Source organism: Tachysurus fulvidraco, chromosome 9 (assembly GCF_022655615.1).
Source record: "Tachysurus fulvidraco isolate hzauxx_2018 chromosome 9, HZAU_PFXX_2.0, whole genome shotgun sequence".
NCBI classification, from domain to species: Eukaryota; Metazoa; Chordata; class Actinopteri; order Siluriformes; family Bagridae; genus Tachysurus; species Tachysurus fulvidraco.
Genome location: NC_062526.1, coordinates 19,414,397 through 19,435,154, shown reverse-complemented (window position 1 = coordinate 19,435,154; position 20,758 = coordinate 19,414,397). Strand labels below are relative to the sequence as shown.

General features: G+C 37.5%; 2 protein-coding genes across 12 annotated transcripts in view; both read left to right on the top strand.

Moving 5' to 3' along the window:
• Positions 1 to 20,758, top strand: part of LOC113637378 (interaptin-like) — a 482,239-nt gene that overhangs the window by 21,114 nt on the left and 440,367 nt on the right. Inside the window, exon 2 of one of the 11 annotated variants that reach the window (XM_047818493.1) lies at positions 3,061 to 3,176. The exons of the other annotated variants lie outside the window; for them this stretch is intronic. The gene's annotated coding sequence lies outside the window, so the exon portion shown is untranslated. The remainder of the gene's footprint in view (positions 1 to 3,060; positions 3,177 to 20,758) is intronic. 11 annotated transcript variants of the gene reach the window in all.
• Positions 1 to 20,758, top strand: part of LOC113637369 (serine protease FAM111A-like) — a 200,972-nt gene that overhangs the window by 83,725 nt on the left and 96,489 nt on the right. The window lies entirely within an intron of this gene.

Below are 20,758 nucleotides of genomic sequence, written 5' to 3'. Positions count from 1 at the left end.
TGAGTATAGAGTGTAGAAGAGCGGTCCTAACTCTTTTACACAAAAAAGTTGACTTAACTGACACAAGTAACTGGAGACCTGTATATTTGCACTGTAGTGACTACAAAAAGACTGGGAAGCATTCTGGAAGAGGTAATAAATACAGACCAGACTTACTGTATACATAGGATGTCCATTTTATTTCTAAAGAAGTTTATATTGTGACTTTGAAAGTGTACTGAAACTCAACGATGACATGTGCTCAGTCTAAAGTGTGCTCTCAGAGATGCTTTCACTCTAGCCATTGAATCCTTCCTTAATAGGCTAAGTGCTAAACTAAAAGGTTTCTCAAAGTTTCTGCCCAAATGTGATCCGCCTGTCAGTCTATGCAGACGTCATCTTAATCATGGTAGAAAGTCAGATTGATATGGATGCATTGCACAGCATGTCCAAAGAGTTCGAATTGCTTTCTTTAGCAAAAATTAACTGGTCTAAGGGTGAGGCTGTTCTAGTTGGCCTGTTAAACTCCTTGGAGGTCTCTTTTGGAAAAGTGAAGGCTTTAAGTACCTAGCATCACTTCATGTACCTAGGAAGTGATTATTTCACACAAAGAAACTGAGAAGGGGTCATAGACAAAGTAACTGGTCACCTAGAAAAGTGGAAGTGGCTGGTACCCTAAATGTGGTGTACGGGTCTTATATGGGGCGTACACTAATCGTTAATAATCTGGTAGCATCGTTACTTTGGCACAAAATAGCATACATAGACCCTCCAGGAGATCTTTTAATAAAAAGTCAGTTGATATTATTGGATTTCTTTTAGGATAAATTACTTACCCAAAGAGGAAGGTGGACAAGGTCTTATACATTTACAGAGCAGAACTGCTGCCTTTCTTTTACAGTTTTTATGTGGCTCAAATCTTTTCAACTGGAAAACAGAAACCAATGCCATTTTTACAGATTCTTAAATTTTTTAATGGACTTGGAGAGCTTGAACACAGTAAAACTGCCTGTTTTTTTTATTTATTTATTACAAGCTGTTTAAAATCTGGAGACTTTTCAAGGTACAAAGAGCCACAGTCACAGAATCTCTTCACTGGTTGCTTCTGGAACCTACGGGGCTCATCTGGAGGATGGAGACTCTTCACTATCACAGTCTCTCATCACGTCTGGTGTCACGACCCTTAAACACCTGGTGGACATTGCTGGACTTTGCAGTGGACTTTGTTCATTTAGAATAAGGAGAGAGAAATGCTTTAACAGATTACTCCTGTGGAACTGAAATCCCTGACTCAGAGGACTCATTTCCTGAGCTTGCACTGTTTGTGGATTGTGGACAAGAAAGCACTGGTCACTTTTCTGTCTCCAAAGAGAGACAGTCATGCTTTTATAGAATGTTCTAAACAAAAGTCTCTTTTTACTTTTTTGCAGACTATTTTTAGTGTTTTCAACAAAAGTATTTATCCTTGGCTTTAAGTATGCACGCAAAAGACGAGCTTGATGCCAGCTTTTAAACTTGGGCAAAAATGGGTATTTATATCAGTCAAAAAAATTGAGGTTGAACAAAATGGCTGTCGCAATGTTGTAATGGTCACTACAGCACCAACCCTAACTCTGTTTGAGGAAACCTGGTGTTGTAGAGGAGCTCTGTGTTGTGTAGAGTAAAGATTTTTACCGCAGCAGATACCTTGTTTTCACTAATTCCGTAGACATTCTATGTATTATTTTTCAAACATTCCCCTTAAGGGCCACCATGAAGTACTTTATACTGACATACGTGTCCCTTAGTGACACTTGTTTTCAGATTGCATAAGAAACCCTTCCACAATCCCACTAAGCAATGTGTCCTAGTTTGCACGGGTTAGTTTTGAAAACACAACTATCAAAGTTGGTCTTACCTTGAACGCAGGTGTCCTTCAAAGTTCCTCGGTCTTCTAACAAAGAATCCTCTTCAAGATCTTCTACCTAAACTATTGTTTGAATCTTTAAATGAAGGAGTCAGACTTAGACCTTTTTTGTCTTTTCAGGGTCCTCACAACTTGGCCTTGTTTTTATTAAAAGCAATGTAATACAGATAAATGTGTGTAATATATGTAAAGTAAAATAAAAGAAACTACAAATAAAATCTCCTTCAAATAATCAAACAGTATTAGAATAAATAAAAGTAATTAAAATGCCAAGATTATAACAAACCAAGAAACACTCTCCAAGTGTAAGCTTGCGTTTGTTCTATGATGCACACAGAATATAACATGCACTCAGCCTGTCTACATTAGAAAGCACAAACAAATGATCCCAAGGGCACCTTTTATACTCTTAACAATTCATTTTGGTAGTTGGATTTTGTTGTCAGTTTTGAACGTTCTCTTTACCTTCGACTTTTACATCAGGTTTTCAACATCCAACATTTAAAACACTTCATACTTGGAGAGCTAAATATGTATTTTAACATCAACTCTATATATGGTTATATGTTTGCAGACTACATCCTGTAGCGATGAAGCTGTGGTTACATCTTTGTGGTTTTTCAGCGTGCAAAGCTAAATGACCTCAACAATGTCGCTGCGAATTTGCTGTAAAAATTATTTCAGTACATTTATCAGTTTTCTGCTGCGAGCTTGAGAATGCAAAACAAGTCTTTCTTATCACAAGTAAATGTCAAAGTGAGTTTCAGGATTTCACTATAGTCAGTTGACTATAGTCATTTAAACAATATCATTCTCTTGAACTTCTGAAAAATAAAACTTAATGCCTTATAATCTTCATTCTTTTGGAATCTTCTTCCATCTGCCTAGGTACAGCATCTGATCCATTGTTGACTTCTTTCAGTTTCTAATGTTCGTCTTTTAACTTCTTTACCATGTCTTCAACCTTTATTATTTGTTCTTCTATTTTCTTTTGTTTCCTGATTTTGTACCTCTCATTTCTCTTTTTATTCTTTCTTCTTTTAGCACTGTCTATCTCAGTTTGTGTTTTAACTGACGTGTTAATTCTTGGTTGGGGTGTGATCGTTCTCTCTCTCTCTGTCTCTCTCTCTCTCTCTCTCTCTCTGTCTCTCTCTCTCTCTCTCTCTCACCCTTAGAGTTATGACGCATGTACATGACCGGATATATGAAAGCGACAGTGGAGAACAGGGTGTGTTTTTTTTGTGGAGTTTAATCGAGACAAAAGCGAGAGAAAAGTAAAGAGCTTCTCCTGGTGAGTTGATTACAGATATTCCAGTATTATACACTGCAGATTGATACAAAGCTGTAATGTAAGTGTGATGATTTTAATTAGGGATGTACCGATCCGATATTTTGGATCGGTATCGGTGCCGATCCAAGCATTTTGAGTGGATAGGGTATCGTGGTGCGTGACCGATCCAAATCCAATACCCGTGGTCATGGGTATCGCACTTTTCGCACTTTTTTGGCCATTAGGAATGCCCTAATAAATTAAACTCCATACCACTTTTTACCTACAGCATTGACCACGCTCCTGCTTCCTGAAATCCATGGGCGTTGGAACCATTATATGTGTGTGGGACAGGACACGCCCACTTCCAACGCCCGTGGTGGTTGAATAATGTCAATTAACTAACTATTGCTTGAACTTATAAGAAAAATACACTTGTATATTAAATTACATTAATGAAAATAAATATAATAAATTTTATGGGAAATATGTTGCACAACCGCCTGCGGTTTAGCAGGCACCCTTTCCATTTACCTCAGCGCATTAAACATGTCGCTCATTTGGGTGCAAGGTTTACTGTTTAATACATGTTGCATTGTGTTTCAAGAGTTCTAATATAAGATTCACTTTAAAATATTGCCTTTTCTTCAGAAAATTATTTAATTAAATAATTGCAGTATATATGCTTTAGATTGTTATACCACTAACTGTTAAAAGTACTGTTTGCTACTGCATTAATACTTTTTAAGGTTTCTTGTGTTTTAATTTTTCATCCAGTAATGGGCATTTTTGTATTTCTTTGCCAGAAACAAATAAATCTTAATAACTAAACGAGTTGTATTAGGGCTGGGCGATAAAACAATAACGCTATGTATCGCGATAGACATGTGATCGATAGCGATATAAAATGTGCTTGATAAGACGTTCGATATTTTTAATTCTTCGTCGGAAGAAAACAGAAGTTGCGAAACAAGTTTGGTTGCATTAACAAAGGCGCTCACTCTCTGGTAACCATGGGCGTAAATTTCATTTAACAGTGGGAAAACTTTGAAAAACTTTGCTTTTATCATTATTATTGTAGTCATTTTATCTAGTCTATGACACTGCAAGGCAAGTTTATTTATACTGTAGCACATTTCATACACAATGGTAATTCAAAGTGCTTTACATAAAGAAAGTAAAACTATCATAAAAATAATCACAACAATAAAAACAAGTAATTAAAAAAAGGTTTAAAATTTTATTTAAAATTAATTAAGACACTTAAAAAGAAATTGATTATACAAAAAATACAGTGAGGTCAGTTCGGACGTAGCACAGTTCTCATTTGTAAATGCACAGCTAAACAATATGCTAATTGTGGCCGTTAATGTTAAGTTAACATGATGCCAAGTCGTCCCAAATAAAACAATGCATGGGAAACGGCTTTGGCGTGTTAGTTACAGTGCACTATGCAACAAGCAAGTAAACAAGCTAACGTTAACTAGATAAGTAATATTTTAATCGCTAATATAGCAGATTCATGGAAAATTACATCCGTAATCAGCATTTTTGCCGCAACTAAATTATGAGTCTGCATAAACTACATTAAAGAGAATCGCTTTATTTAAAGTGAATAAAATCCCCTACTTAATGGAGTTTAATATTAATCGAACCGCAGCCACACACCTGACTCGTGTGTGCAGAGTAGGTGAAATGAACTGGGAAAGCAGGCAGTGGGTCAAACCACTGTGAGGAAGGGGAGGGGGGACTCAACTGTTTCTAAATGCATTTTTTGCGGGCTTTTTTCTACTTAGACAATTATTTAGGTATACATACATATATTTTTCATAATACAGAGTGCGTTATTTTTTTAAATAAATTTTTTTTGAGGGGGGGGGGATCCTCGGATGGGGGGCATGTCCCCCCCCCCCCCCCGTGATTTATGTCCATCCTGGTAACCTAGCAACTTGGGGAGTGACACTCTAACAGCCAATCATGTAACAGTATCACGTCTGGTTGCACCATATCGTTGTCTCGTGCTGGTGCTGGATTCCTCTTCAATAACCGGCGACTGATAAGCAGAAAATGAGCCGCAGCGAGCGAGGAAATTGAAAATAAAAGAGGAAAAGTCAGCTCGCCAGTATGGCACTTTTTTGGATATTATAACTAGGGTTGAAACGATTCCTCGATTACAAAAATTGATTGTAACTCGATTACAAAAATTGTACGAGGCAAATTCCTCTGCATCGAAGCTTCTTTTAATTAATTTTAAAGCTCACGTCACGTTATTGTGTGTGTGTGTGTGTGTGTGAGTGTGTGTGTGTGAGAGAGAGAGAGAGAGAGAGAGAGAGAGAGACAACGCGCTTACGTAAAAGCGGAAGGAGACACGAGGAGTTAGCGGTCTTTTGATTTGAGGGCGCGTGCGCATGCGGGCTGCAAAATGGAAGGGCGCGATAACAATGTCAATGAGCAAAGAGAAGAAACAAACAGGAGAAAATGACAGAAAATGTCCAAGTTTTGGGACACTATCAGAGCGTCTGTTTTCAGCAGCAGGGAACATTTCTTCAAAGCGCAGGGCAAGCCTCGATTCTGAGCATGTTGATACCTTTTTTCGAGAGAGAGAGAGAGAGAGACTTACATTCTGATTAATATAATATATGCTTAAAGCACTCGGTGAGAAACCATGCATGGACTCTAGGTCCAAGTTCCTGTCCATGTTTTTTGCATCTTAAATACCACAAAGCATTCCAAATTAGACAGTAAAGGTTTGTTGTGGCTGAGCTGTAGATTTAGAATCTTTTAGTTCTGAAAGTTAAGTTGCATGACTTAAAGTCAGTATTTTGTATTATTATTATTACTATTTATTTTAATGTATACCTTGGTTCTGATACTTAAATGTACTTAATTCTTCTCAGTCAACTTTGTCATTGTTCACAGTAAAAGTACAGACAGAGAAACAATGGGCATCTAAATGTTTATTTTTGATAGAAAATATTGTATGCACTGCATACTATGCATTTAAAAAATAAAAGTAAATTTTTCTAAAAAGGAAAAGAAATTAGTTGTTCATTTTATGAGACTCATCTTATTTTCTCTTGTATGTTTAATACTGTTCTTTAATTAAGCAAAAATACATTTTATCTGATTAATCGATGAAATTTTTGGTAGAATACATGATTACTAAAATATTCAATAGCTACAGCCCTAATTATAAGTCTACAAAAATATACTTGAATAGTTCAACTTCAAGTATGATTAGAGTAAGAATAAATTGAGTTACTTTTTCATATTTCTGCAGGTTTTATATTTCAAACAATGTTACTGTGGTGTATCAGGTTTGTTTTTATATTACAGATGTATCTCAGTCTACCTCAGTTTTATTTATGTTTACAAAACACTGCACATATTTTACACACTTTATTCACCAGAAGGTGAACAGCGTGAACTTGCTAGCACTAAACTTGCACAAAATTCTCAGGTTTCTCTATATTTAACACTTTGCACTATTTTATTACACTTTATTAAGCATTTCTTACATTTTCTTTCATTTTGCACCTTAAATGTTAAGTGTTCATTGTGAGGTTAGACTTACTGTATGTTTACATTTTATTTATTTGAGTTTTCCTGGTTGTTGACATTTCTGTCTAAATAACTGAAGGGATTATGGTCAGAGGAAGGTTAAGCTTAAAATAAAAATGTTTCAATGTAATATATTTTTCTTCTGGTCCCTATTTTAAATGGGTCATAAAAAAGTTCAATATATATCGATATCGACCGATATGAAACACTGATATCGTGATACAGTTTTCAGCCATATCGCCCAGCCCTAAGTTGTATACATTCTTTAGTTTTAAAGGTAGAAAAGAACACAGGTATCGGATCGCTATCGGCCAATACTGGCAAACTCTGGTATCGGAATCGGATCTGAAGAGAAAAAGTGGTATCGGTACATCCCTAGTTTTAATGGTGAACGATCAACTCGGTGTCGGTGTGTTATAGCGGATCTTTAACAGAATAGAGTTTATAACGGTGTGGTGGCCTGTAACACACACACACGCAATATATGCTTTATCTTTACTTCTGCTCTTTGTGTTTTAACTGCTTATAAGGATCAATATTAGCCCATAGACTTTTATTTTTTGCTGATTCACAAGTCCAGAATCTGCATTTGTTTCATTTTAACTGTATCGCTCACTGTCGCCATCAACTTTTTTTTTTTTTTTTTATTAAACAGTACAAAACATCAGAACATTATGTCAATACACATGTGAAACACAAAAAGGAAAAAATGTATATAAACACAAATAAGTTGCCAGGATAATAGTACAACAACAATGCAGGACTAAAGGACTAAAAGGATAAATAAAGAGAAACAGTTTTCATAGCTTTGGGAATAATAGAGCATTGGATAGTTTCAATATACCTGTCAAGATCATCTCTGAATAGAGAAAAGAAAGGTTTAGAGCCAGTAAATATTTGTTTGTGTATGTGAAATTTAGCCAGTAGGAAACTCAAATTAATTATGTAATATGTCCCTATATTCTCTTTAGAATAATTGAAGAAAACAGAAAAAGAAAACAGAAAGAAAAGTCACTTATAAAATATGACAGGATAAACATCAACATATCAGACCAAAATGTCTCTGTGTGAGTACATTGCCAAAACAAGTGAATGAAATCTTCCTCAGCATAGTGACAGAAAGAACAATTCGCTTCAAATATTTTGGTCGGGTAACATTTGTGAATTAATTACTTTTTTTTAAATTATAATTTTATTGATTTCTTATTAGAACTTAAACAAAGCAAAACAACAACAGAGACAATCAGTCAGCACACACAGTATACATTCAAACATATTAGTAACATTATAACAACAATGCATTTTAATATGAGAGTGACTGTGGAAAGGCAAAGGGCAAATCAAAACAGGTCAGGGTTGGGGTCTCGCTTGTTCAAGTAAATCCCACAAAGGGGCCCATGTCTGCTAGAACAATTCAGATTTGTTCTGCAAGTCATGCACAAGTTTTTCCAAAGGGAGAAGATTTGCTACTTGTGCCAAACACATCTCCAGATTTGGTACCTGTGGAGATGACCATAGAATAAGTATGCATTTCTTTACCAAATAAGAAATTAAATTTAACAAGGAATGTGAAGCAGTAGAGAAATCAAGTGATGTTTTGCAGTTAAGTAAATATATAGTTGGAGGCATAGTGAATTCTCTGGCCAGCATCTTCTGAACCATATCATGTACCTCATGCCAAAAAGGTTGAATGTTCTTACAGTCCCAGAATAAATGCACCAATGTTCCTATTTCAGAGTTACATTTAAAACACAGCTTAGATACATTTGGGTACATTTTATGGAGGCGTACTGGGGTAAGATATGTCCTGTATATGAATAAAATTTTGCTCATGCACATAGCTTGAGGTTGATTTATGAAAAACCTCCTCACATATTGAGAGGCATTCGTCTTCGTCATCCCAGACCTTTCTCAAAGGATTTAAGGGTGAGGAGGTTTCTGATAACTGAGAGTACAGATTAGCAATCTGCCCCTTTAATGCATCTGGCAGAAGAAGACTATTTTCAATATTAGAGAGATCCCAACAAATTTTCCCCTGTCTTATTTCAGACTGAATAAAATGATGCAGTTGGAGAAATTTGAAGAACAAAAAAATCAGTTTTTGGAATTTGGTAATCCATTCTGAGTGTTTTAAAAGATTTAAGTATCTTGCCTGAAAATAAGATGCCTAGATTAGAAATAACTTTTTCTGCCCAGGTCTGAAGGCCGACATTGGCTAATGAGGCAGGGAAATCAGGATTCAAAGAAATTGGGGATTGCATAGTCAGACTTTTGGGGACACGGAGATACTTTCTGGCATCCTCCCAAGCCAAAAGGTGTTAAATAACAAAAAGTTTTCAACTACTGGGGGGACCTTGCTAATGTTATCAATGAGTGGGAGAGATAATAGCATGCTTGCAGCACAGTCAAAGGATTCCATACTGACCCACAAGGAGATGGTATTGTTTAGAAACCATATAAGCATTTGTTTAATCTGAGCAGCCCAATAATAGAGCTGCATGTTGAGCCACCCCACGCTCCCTTGGCTTGAGAAGGGAAGCGAGTTTAATCCTAGGTTTTTTATTATTCCATATAAACTTACCGATAGCAGTGTTCAAATCCTTAAAAAAGTTCTGATTCAAATAACAGGGTCATACATTGAAATAAATAAAGTTAACAGGGAAGCACATTCTATTTAATTGTGTTAATTCTTCAAAAGAAAGATATTGGTAAAGAGGTCCACCTATTCATGTCTTGCTTAAGCCTTGCCATTAAGGGTGAGTAGTTCTTAGAAAATAAATCCTTTAAATGGGAAGTTATATGTATGCATAAATAGAGAAATCCAGATTCAGTCATGTGAAAGGGACATTGTGATTTAACAGTTTGTGGGGTATTTATAAACATGGCTTGGGATTTCCCTAAATTAACTTTATAACCAGTAAACTGACTAAATTGATTGATTGTCTCCAACAAATTGGGTATGGATAATTGTGGTTGCTTTAAGTAAAGAAGGACATCTTCTGCATATAAAGATAGGCGGTGTTCCATCCCACTTGCCATCACCCCCGGATGCCACTATGCATGCGAATACTTTCTGCCAGGGAACAAGAGTGGTGACAGCGGACAGCCTTGTCGGCAGCCTCTTTGGTTCGAAAATCCACTTGATTGTAACTTGTTGGTGTTAACCACAGCCAAAGGGCTATTGTAAAGGAGTCTCACTAATCTGATGTAGTTAGCGCCCAAATTGAATTTATCCAACACTTGAAATAAAAAATTCCACTCAACCCTGTCAAATGCTTTCTCTGCATCTAGAGCTATTATATCGGCTGGGTCACCATTTATAGGCAAATGGTGTATTAAATTCAACAGGCGACATATGTCATCGGAACCATAGCGTCGGAACCATGACCTTAGGCAGGAGTCTCTCTAGGAGATGAGCTAAGGCTTAGGCCACAATTTTAGTCTAATGGGTTCTTTCCTTTTTTGAGGATCAAGCTAATAGAGGCAGCCCTCCAGGAATCAAAATCTTCTAAAAAATCTTCTAAAAGATTGTCAACTACTGGCATGAAGATAGGAGACAGCACATCCCAAAAGTTTTTGTAAAATTCCAGAGGGAAGCCATCCAAGCCTGGTGCCCTACCACTAGGCATAGATTGGATAGCTGCAAAGATCTCCTCTTTTGTTAGAGGAGTATTGAGAAAGGCCTTAATGGACCTTTCAGCTTGTTCGCAATTTAGTTGGTATGCTAAGAAGTGATTAGATTTGTTCCCATACTGATAAAACCGTTGTCTGCTAAACATAATAAATTTTTGTACATGTTCTAAATAATTCAAGTTTAATTTAGATCTGGTGCCGGTCAACAGATTCAAGTTGTCCTGTGTGGGTGAAGTTTTATGAATCAGTTCCAATCTTTTGACATCTTCTCCTATTTTTTTCCTGTTCTCTGCCTTTTGTTTTTTATGCCAAGTAGTAAAAGAGATAATGTGGCCTCTTAAGGTGGCTTTAGCTGCATCCCATTTGGTGGTGCTGTTTACTGGACAGAGCTCATTGTCTTGCCAGTACTGGGATATTTTTTCTTTAAGAAACTGGCAGAAAGTGTTGTCATTAAGGAGAGAACTGTTAAATTTCCAGTAAGTTGATTTTGGGGTTGAGAGTTCTGTTAATTCTAAGTACCACGGGCTATGGTCCGAAACAACCATTGGACCGATTTCACAGTTAACATATCTAGAAGGCAAGAATAGATAGTCTAATCTGGAATAAGAATTATGGGGAGAAGAGTAGAACGTATAATCCCTGACACCTGGGTTTAGTTCTCTCCATACAGTACGTCCATTAAGCCTGAATCATGACACATGTTTTTCAAAGGTTGCGAGGAACGAGTAGATGACTTTGTGAAAGATGATCTGTCAAACCTACCATCCATGACGCAGTTAAAATCCCCAGCCATAATCCTCAGACCATTGCATTGATGATTATCAATAGGACCATCTATGATATAAATTCAGGGCCGTCCTCAGGATGGTCTAAGTGCTTTGGGTGCAAGTGATCTAATGTTCAGAAGCCCAAACTTTAGGGACTGTTTTTGTTTGTCATTTTCTTGTCTAATTACAATAAGATTATTTCGAGAACTTCTCACGCATTTACGTTTTGATCTCACTACTCGGGGAACAGACACAGTTTCTATAGGAAGAGGTATGTGTGCATTTGTGTCAATGTGATGAAGTGAATGATGGCTATTGAAATTTAGATTTCAATCATAGTTTACCAGTCAGAAGGTGTGCAGCACCCTGGAGATGTTGTCCGAGAGGATCTCCACTCCAACTCTGCTGGGGTGCAGGCCGTCAGCACGGAACAGCCTAGGACGCTCCCAGAAAACATTCCAGTTATCAATAAAGAGTAAATTCTGAGCCTGACACCATGACTGTAACCATTCATTTAAAGCAAAAAGTCTACTGAACCTTTCGATTCCTCGCTGGTATGTGGGAAGTGGTCCAGGCACGATGATCCTCGCTGTGGGTGCTGTGCTGCGAACCGTCTCCACCAGGGTGTTGAAGTCCCTCTTCAGGATCTCCGACTGCCTCAGGCTGCTCACGACCCCAGGTACCTGTGCAGCGACATCAAGAACACGAGCACCAGGTTTGCTTTGAGTGTGAGCCTTACCCTTAGCCACAGCAGCACGGATGTGGTGGACCATGGGGTCTCCGATGATCACAGCGTCGCGGTCTATCTCGCGAAGAGGGGCGAAGCGGTTCCGGGTGGGGATCTCGAAGACCGTTGGCGGTGGAGGGGGAGACGTCCTCGACCAGGGCCCGGCACGCATCTTACGCTGCGGTACCCAGAATCCGCGGTACCCTGGCGCCGGTGTGAACAGCACCTGGTCAGGCTGCTTCCTGGGTGCACTGGGCCTGGATAGAGAAATACACAGAGTAGAGGTGGAGGGAGTAGTATTTTCACGCCGGGAATTTACCTGAGACAGGTGAGCGACCGACCGGGGAGCTTCCAGCGCGGCTTTCCGCTCCTGCAGCTCGGCTTATAGGTCACGGATCTGCTTCTCCATGGCCTCCAGCTCCAGATCCACCACTCGAGTTATCCAAAAAATTTAACTCAAAATTTAATAAAAATATTTAGCCAAGCAAACAAATGCGACCGGCATGTGGCAAACAATTCAAACACAGGAAGTGATGTAGCCGTAATGACTAAATTAGAATACTGCTGCTCTGGGGTGCTGCTTTTCACTCACTGTAGTAGGTTAGTAGGGTAATAGAGTAATAAGAGTTATAGAGTTATAAAATGTAAGTCGCTCGCTCTGGATAAGGGCGTCTGCTAAATGCTGTAAATGTAAATAAGGAATTAGGGTATTAGGGTAATATGAAGTGAACTCAGTTCTCACCACAGTATAACAATCTCACAGGTTCACACCAGTGCTGCTTCAAACTGTTCATGATCTTATTGTGAAGAATTATCTATCTATCTATCTATCTATCTATCTATCTATCTATCTATCTATCTATCTATCTATCTATCTATCTATCTATCTATATTATACATTGATCACAACCTTTAGTTCAGGTTTTACAGAAGTCATCACATGATGAAATAAAAAGATTAAAACACATTAAAACATTTTCTCTTCCTCCTGTTGGAAGATTCAGGAGCTGGAATTCTGGCTGTTTAGTGAAGTGTTTTCTCTGTTACCCCAATCATCATTAAAGCACAGTTAATATTCAGTGTTAAATAAAGTTTTACACAGTACACGCTTTCTCTGTCATTGAAAGTTCGCTTTATACACCGCAGACACTGTGGGAGACATCTGCTTTGCCGTTGCCTCAAAACTGTCACATTGTTTTCTGAGCTCTGCCACAAAGTCCCTCAGTGATCTTAACAAATCTACAGCAACACACAAGTCAGTATCAACACTCTGGGGGATTGTGTTCATCTTATAAAATGGCTGCAGTGTTGTGTTCCACAAGTTACACAGAAAAGCAATTTCCAGTTTATCCATTATCTTGTTTAGTCGACTGGCTTCAACACGAGTGGTCACCTGCTGGTTCGTGTCATCAGCTATTGTTCTCATTGATTCTTGGATATTTGCATAATATAAACAGAGCGCTTTGGTGGCTTGTGCCTGCGCAGACCACCGCATGTCAGAGAGTGTTTTCAGGGTCTCTATTCTGCTGTTTGGTTGTAAACCAGCAGTGATGGTCTTCCATTATGTGGGTGATCTCGAGCAAAAAATGAAAAGGGGGCTGAACAAAAGAGAAAAAGTCTTCAGTTTCTATGCAGCAGGTCATGTTTACGCCAACCAAATTAAGCGTATAGGCAGCACACAGGACCCATACAACTAAAGGGTTTATCTCTTTGATTCGTGACTGCAAACCTTTATAGCAGCCACACATGTTGCTGGTGTTATCATAACATTGGCCTCTGCAATTATAAATGTTTTTTGTCCATCACTTGTAAAGTAGCCAGCACAGATGTGCAAAGTTAATCCCCTGTATGACTTGTGATAATCAAAAACCTGAGGAAATGTTCCTCACTGCAACCCTCTTGGGAGACGTAGCACAAAATGAATGTGAGTTGATCAGTAAGTGCCACATCAGGGGTAGAATCAACACTGATTGAAAAGTATTTTGTGACCTTGATGTCATTCAGGATGTGACAAAGAACCTTCTGCCTTCAGCTGAATAAATTCTTCACAGATCACATGAGAAAAATAATAAAGGTGTCCTTTTCCTGCATTCCTGTGTTTCTCAATGTATGCTATTAAGAAGGGACCGAACTGGCGAATTAATTCTAAAATTCCCAAAAAATTCCCGTTGTTGGGAATAGGGCTGGGCGGTAAAACGATAACGATATGTATCGTGATAGACACGTGATTGATATCAATAAAAAATGTGCTCGATATAACTTTTGATATTTTTTATTCTTCGTCGGAAGAAAACAGAGGTTGCAAAAAAAGGTTGGTTGCATTAACAAAGGCACTCACTCTTTGGTAACCTAGCAACGTAGGACGCTACAGCCAATGATGTATCAAGTTTTGGTTGCGCCATATTGTTGTCTCATGCTGGTCTGCTGGATTCCTCTTCAGTAACCGGGGACTGATAAGCAGAAAATGAGCACCGCAGCGAGCAAGGAAATTGTAAATAAAAGAGGAAAATTCAGCTCGCCAGTATGGCACTTTTTGGATATTATAGGTAGGGCTGAAACGATTCCTCGAGTAATTCAATTACAAAAAATAATTGAGGCAAATTCCTCTGTCTCAAAGCCTCTTTTAAATCATTTTAAAGCTCACGTCACGTTCTTGTGCAATTATTTTGTGTGTGTGAGAGACAACGCGTACATACATAACGTACGTACCTTACATAAAAGCGGAAGGAGACGCGAGGAGTTAGCGGTCTTTTGATTTGAGGGCACGTGCGTGTGCATGCTGCAGAATGGAAGGGCATGATGATAACAATGTCAATGAGCAAAGGGAAGAACACGACAGAAAATATCCAAGGTTTGGGACACCATCAGAGCGTCTGTTTTCAGCAGCAGGAAACATTTCTTCAAAGCTCAGGGCAAGCCTCAATTCTGAGCATGTTGATATGTTTACCTTTCTTCATTGCAATCACATGCTCCTTTAAAGACTTTTAAAACACACACGCACGTTGAGAGAGAGACTTTTATATTTTGATTAATATAATATATGCTTAAAGCACTCCGTGTGAAACCATGCATGGACTCTAGGTCCAAGTTCCTGTCCATGTTTTTGCCTCACATATTTTAGTTCTTAAAGTTAAGTTGCATGACTTTAAAGGCAGTATTTTTGTATTATTATTTATTTTAAGGTATGCGTTAGTTTTGATACTTTAAAAAAGTCATTTGAAAGTAATTAATGTTTTTGTTTTTGCATCTCAGAAAAGGGTTCATTTAAAACCCAGAATGTTTGGCACTTAAATGTACTTAATTCTTCTCAGTCAACTTTGTCATTGTTCACAGTACAAGTACAGACAGAGAAACAATGGGTATCTAAATGTTTATTTTTGATAGAAAATATTGTTGTATGCATTGCATACTATGCATTTAAAAAATAAAAGTTAATTTTTCTAAAAAAGGAAACCAATTAGTTTTAAAAGACCGTCTTATTTTCTCTTGTATATTTAATATTGCTCTTTAATTAAGCAAAAATACATTTTATCTGATTAATCGATGAAATTTTGGGTTGAATACTCGATTACTAAAATATTCAATAGCTACAGCCCTAATCTCCTAGTCTACGAAAATATACTTGAATAGTTCAACTTCAAGTTTGATTAGAGTCAGAATAACTTGTTACCTTTTCATATTTCTGCAGGTTTTATATTTCAAACAATGTCACTGTAGTGTATCAGGTTTGTTTTTTATATTACAGATGTATCTCAGTCTACCTCAGTTTTATTTATGTTTACAAAACACTGCACATATTTTACACACTTTATTCACCAGAAGGTGAACAGCGTGAACTTCCTAGCACTAAACTTGCACTAAATTCTCTATGTTTATATTTAACACTTTGTGCTATTTTATTACACTTTATTAAGCATCTCTTACATTTTCTTTCATTTTGCACCTTAAATGTTAGAGATAATTGTTAAGTGTTCATCGTGACTTTAGACTTATGTTTAATTATTTAAGTTTTCCTGGTTGTTGACATTTCTGTTTTAATAACTGAGGGGATTATGATCATGTGATTCTTTAGCTCTGAGTCCTTTCTCTGCACCTTCTATCAAATAATTTAGCATGGTTTTAAAGTGTGTCTCAGAGCCTTTATGCTCCACTATGAGTTCTCTTGCATTATTCCAATAATTAAAACTGGTTGTGAATATTTTGGTTGGTAAAATGTTACATGTTTTTTCTTTTTGAAGTAGAATTCAAACCCCATTCTCTAGGCACACGCTCTCCGTTCCCAAGTTCACATCTGAAATAGCTTCGAGAAAACTGATGTTTCTGGTGCTTATACATGCGTACTGAAGCCGACACGTCAACCTTTTTATTCGACACAGTTCATTTTTGGTCTAAATGTTTGCGAATTACTGTATATTTTATCCCAAAATCAGATCTGAACTGAAAGAATCAATTATGATTCTCTCAAAACTGGTGTCAGTGTCAGGTTTGCTGTGTCTATTTCCTTACTCTCTGCCAGCGCCACCACTAGGTTAGATGATGAAGACAGTCTCAAGTCTCCCATGTGCACATTAGCTGCTACACTACAGACATTACGAAGGCCAATAACAGGTGTAGATGTTCACTCACCTTGAGGGCAGTGCTCTGAAAATTCTGTTGTTTTGTTACCACTGACTTGATTGTATGTTGTTTTGTTACCACTGACTTGATTGTGGCACGTTTTAGATCCATGCAGGCCGTCAGTCTGTCTAACGTCTTCTGAAAGCTGACTAACACAAGTTGTTACAGAGGTGTTTGTGTCTGCAGGCTTGAAATATCCTGTGAGTTTGAGGATTTTTTTTTAAAAAGCTGCTGGTTGTGTTGATTTATCAATTTGTGCACGTTTCTTTTTTGTGCCACTCTCGTGCTTCTTGAAATCTTCCATCTTTCACACTATATGTTTGTATGCAGTCACTGCTTACTGGTTGATGGAAGGATGCACCCATTATCCAATCAACAGCAATTACACAACCAACACACCACCAAAATGGAAGATGTTATGATTTATTTTGTATTTTTTTTTTATTTATGAGTGTTTTATTGTTATCTGCAAACCTAAAATAATTAAAAAATGTATAAGATAAGATATACCTTTATTTGTCCCACAATGGGGACATTTCTCAGTTACAGCAGCAGAGAGACAGAAATGCAAAAAAAGAAATTTGAAATTTGTTAAACATTTAAATAAATGTTTAACAAATAAATCTAAAATGAAAAAAGTCTTGTGCATTTATGAGCCCTGCCCCAGTGCAGGCCCCTGGGCTTTGGCCCCTGTAAGCCTGTGCATTAATGCGCCCCTGGTTAAGCAGGAGCTGATAATGAAACACTGAAGCTTTCCTTTCTTTTTTAAAGCGTATGTGGGTGTATGATGTTTGTTTTGGCTTCTGCTCTCAATTGTCATGGTTACAGAAATCTGTATCTCCTCAGAGCAAAGCTGTAGCTACACACACTCACATTCATATACACAGTCTCTCTTACACACTCTAACATATTCACACACACATTTCTCCAGAATTGAATAGAAATGTGCTTATTATTAAATTATTTTCTGACTGACTGCGGAATGTTTGTGTAAAAATGAGTGAATTCAGTAAATTACAGGTTTCATGATAAACTGTTGATCTGAGTTCATGTGTGTCTCCTGCTTTATTCTCCACCTGTACAGTGCTGATGGTGGTGTTGTGTCTCCTCAGCCATGCAGTTCTGCAGCCTTCATCACTGTGTCCTCTTCTCCCTCATCTTCACATTCACCACTGGTAAGTGTTATTACTACACAATAAACACTACACACTATGAATAAACACTATACAATACACATTATACATTATACACTCATTCACTACAGGTAAGTGTCATTCCAACTAAACAAAACCACTACACAATATACACTGCACATTACACACTATAACTACACAATATACACTACACACTGTACACTACACATTACACACTGTAACTACACAATATACACTACACACTGTACACTACACATTACACACTATAACTACACAATATACACTACACACACTCACTTTATTCTCTCTTTCAGCTCCTGTCTCAGCTCTTGAGATCTGTTCTATACGGGGGAAGCTTCATCAGCCAGTGATTCTCTCATGTACACATCGATGTCCTGGTTTATTTGAATGGAACATACTTAGTAAACGTGATGTTGTCCTGGCTCAGTGTAATCAGACATCATGCTGGGCAGAGAAGGGATTTAGTATCTCTCATGATCAGTACCTGAAGGGAGATTTCTCTCTCACCATCACTGCAGCTGATTACAGTCAGAGGAACGTGTACGCATGTGAATGTGGAGACTCAGACTACGCTCGTGTGCGCCTCGTGAATAGAGAGTAAGTGTCTTTATCTCTTCTTCTACTGATAAAACCTTGACTGTGAATTATTAGGATCATAATGAGAGTGAAGTTCATCAAACAGTGAGGGTTTAATACTGAAATGACTCACATCAGGATTCAGACCTCAGACATAACAACAGACTTCACCTCTATTCAGAAGTTATGTGAGAGTCACACGTGTGGGAGGAGTTTATCTAAAACAGAGACGTGTCTCAGTTCAGCTTTTTCTGTCCTGAGTTCGGCTCAAGTGATTTGGCAGGATTAAGTCCAGCGCCGCGTCTGAGAGTTTGCTGGAACTACAAAATGTCAGAGTAACAGGGTTCATATAAGGTGCTTAAAGTGCTTAAAGTAAAAAAAAAGTATTTAGTACTTTAGTACTTTAGTAGTAAAGTATTTAGAAATTTAAAGTCTGGAAATTTAAAGTCTGAAAATTAAAGTCTGGAAAAAATGTAAAATTGGCTTGTTTTGTTTTAAAGTGCTTATATTTAACTAAAAAAATGAAGTTAATTGTTAATTCAATTCAATTCAATTCAAGTTTATTTGTATAGCGCACATAGAGCAGAAGGTAGACATAATTAATGATAAAGGAAATAACAAATAATAAAAGAAATAAGAATTAACAGAATAAAAATTCTAGGTTATTATTAGATGTATATAGTTCACAATGTGTATGTATTTATCCCCCTATGAGCAAGTCTGAGGTGACTCAGGCAGCAGTGGCGAGGAAAAACTCCCTTAAATTGGTAAAGGAAGAAACCTTGAGAGGAACCGGACTCAAGGGGGAACCCATCCTCATACAGTCAGTTAAATGTTGTATTGGTGTAAGGGTCAAGGACTTCTGATCTCCTCAGTACCACAGAGTCTAACTGGAGATGTCTCAGGATTCTTAGAGTCGGCCTCGGCTCAGTGGACGTCCAAAGGCTTCGTCCCACAGAGGACGTTGGGAGCTGGTACAATGTCTGGATGCCTCGGGATGGGTACAAAGAGAGAAGCAGTGGAAATGAGTTAATGAGTTAATTCCTTACACAAACTGCTGTAATTCAGAAATGGCTGTTTGACTGATATGAAAAGTGTCACCTCACAGTCACTTTATCTAGTTTTATGTGGAACGTAAGGGTGGGACTGAGGCTGTGTTTACACTGAAAGTCTTCATGCACATATCCTACCTTTTGACCATATCAGATTTTTTGTCTCATCTGTTTACATTCATGTTTAGACACGACTGGTATCTGATATCTGTGTTTACATTAATAACCATACAAAATGACTGATGGTGATAACTTTACTATGCGCCTCTGTTTCTGTATAAATGTGCTATCATTTTGTATGCAAGTTGTCATGAAGGATTTGAATATGACTGAACGGATGTAGACCCCAAAATAAAGGTTATTTTTGTTTGATATTTATCTATGGCTTATTATATGTGGAGTTCTACAGGGAAAAATAAGGAGCAGGATATTACATTTATTTATTTCAATGAATTCAAATATTTATAATAAAGAAAGAGAGAGTGCGAGAGAGAGAGTGCGAGAGAGAGAGTGCGAGAGAGAGAGTGCGAGAGAGAGAGTGCGAGAGAGAGAGTGCGAGAGAGAGTGCGAGAGAGACCGAGAGAGAGAGACCGAGAGAGAGAGACCGAGAGAGAGAGACAGAGAGAGAGAGACATGAGAGAGAGCATGCGTGAGCAAGAGATGGTTAAACTTTTGGTTTAATCTGAAACTGAATAAAACTGTAAAGTTATCGCCTCATTCAAACATTATTTAGCTTTCAGTAATGAAGTTTTTTTTTTTTTAAATAAAATTCACCAGGTAGAGATTAAAAAGCAGCTGCTGAATGTGTTTTCTTTCAAATAGGAAAATATATCTAGAATTTCTGCTTCTTTACACAACATTAAACTCTACCTGTCTTTGTGAGCAAGTTTCACTCTTGTGATGGCTTGGAATTCCAAGAGAAATCAGACATGTGTTTAGACGTAGGTCAGATGTCCAGATATCAGATATATATCTGATTAAATACCACATTTGAAAGTGGCTCAGATCAGTCTTGAAAATAAAAAATAGCTGCTGGAAAAAGTGCTGAAAAGTCCTTGAATTTCATTAAGTGATGCCTTTATGAACCCTGGAGTGAACTGTGTGTTTTGTCTGTAAATACAATCACACACACTGTGGAATGTCATTGAAGGACAAACTGAAATAAATATCATTATTAATAAATAATTATCATTATTAATAAATAAATATCATTGTCCCTTTAAAGTCCACTAAATGATGTCACCTTTTTTGTACTAAATGTTTAATCAGAGACATTAAAGGTGAGGGTCTGTGGTTAAATTATGTCGATTAGAAACTACTGAAAAACTCAGAAATCTGTCAGCATTACAGGTGTGAAGTTCATGCAGGTGATGTTCAGAATTGAAACAGTCTTAAGGAGCTGAGGAACCCGACTCTGAACACCAGGAACTTCCCCACATCAACACTGCAGTCTGACTGTAAGAATTTATGTTTGTGTCTAAATCTAGCTGACGTT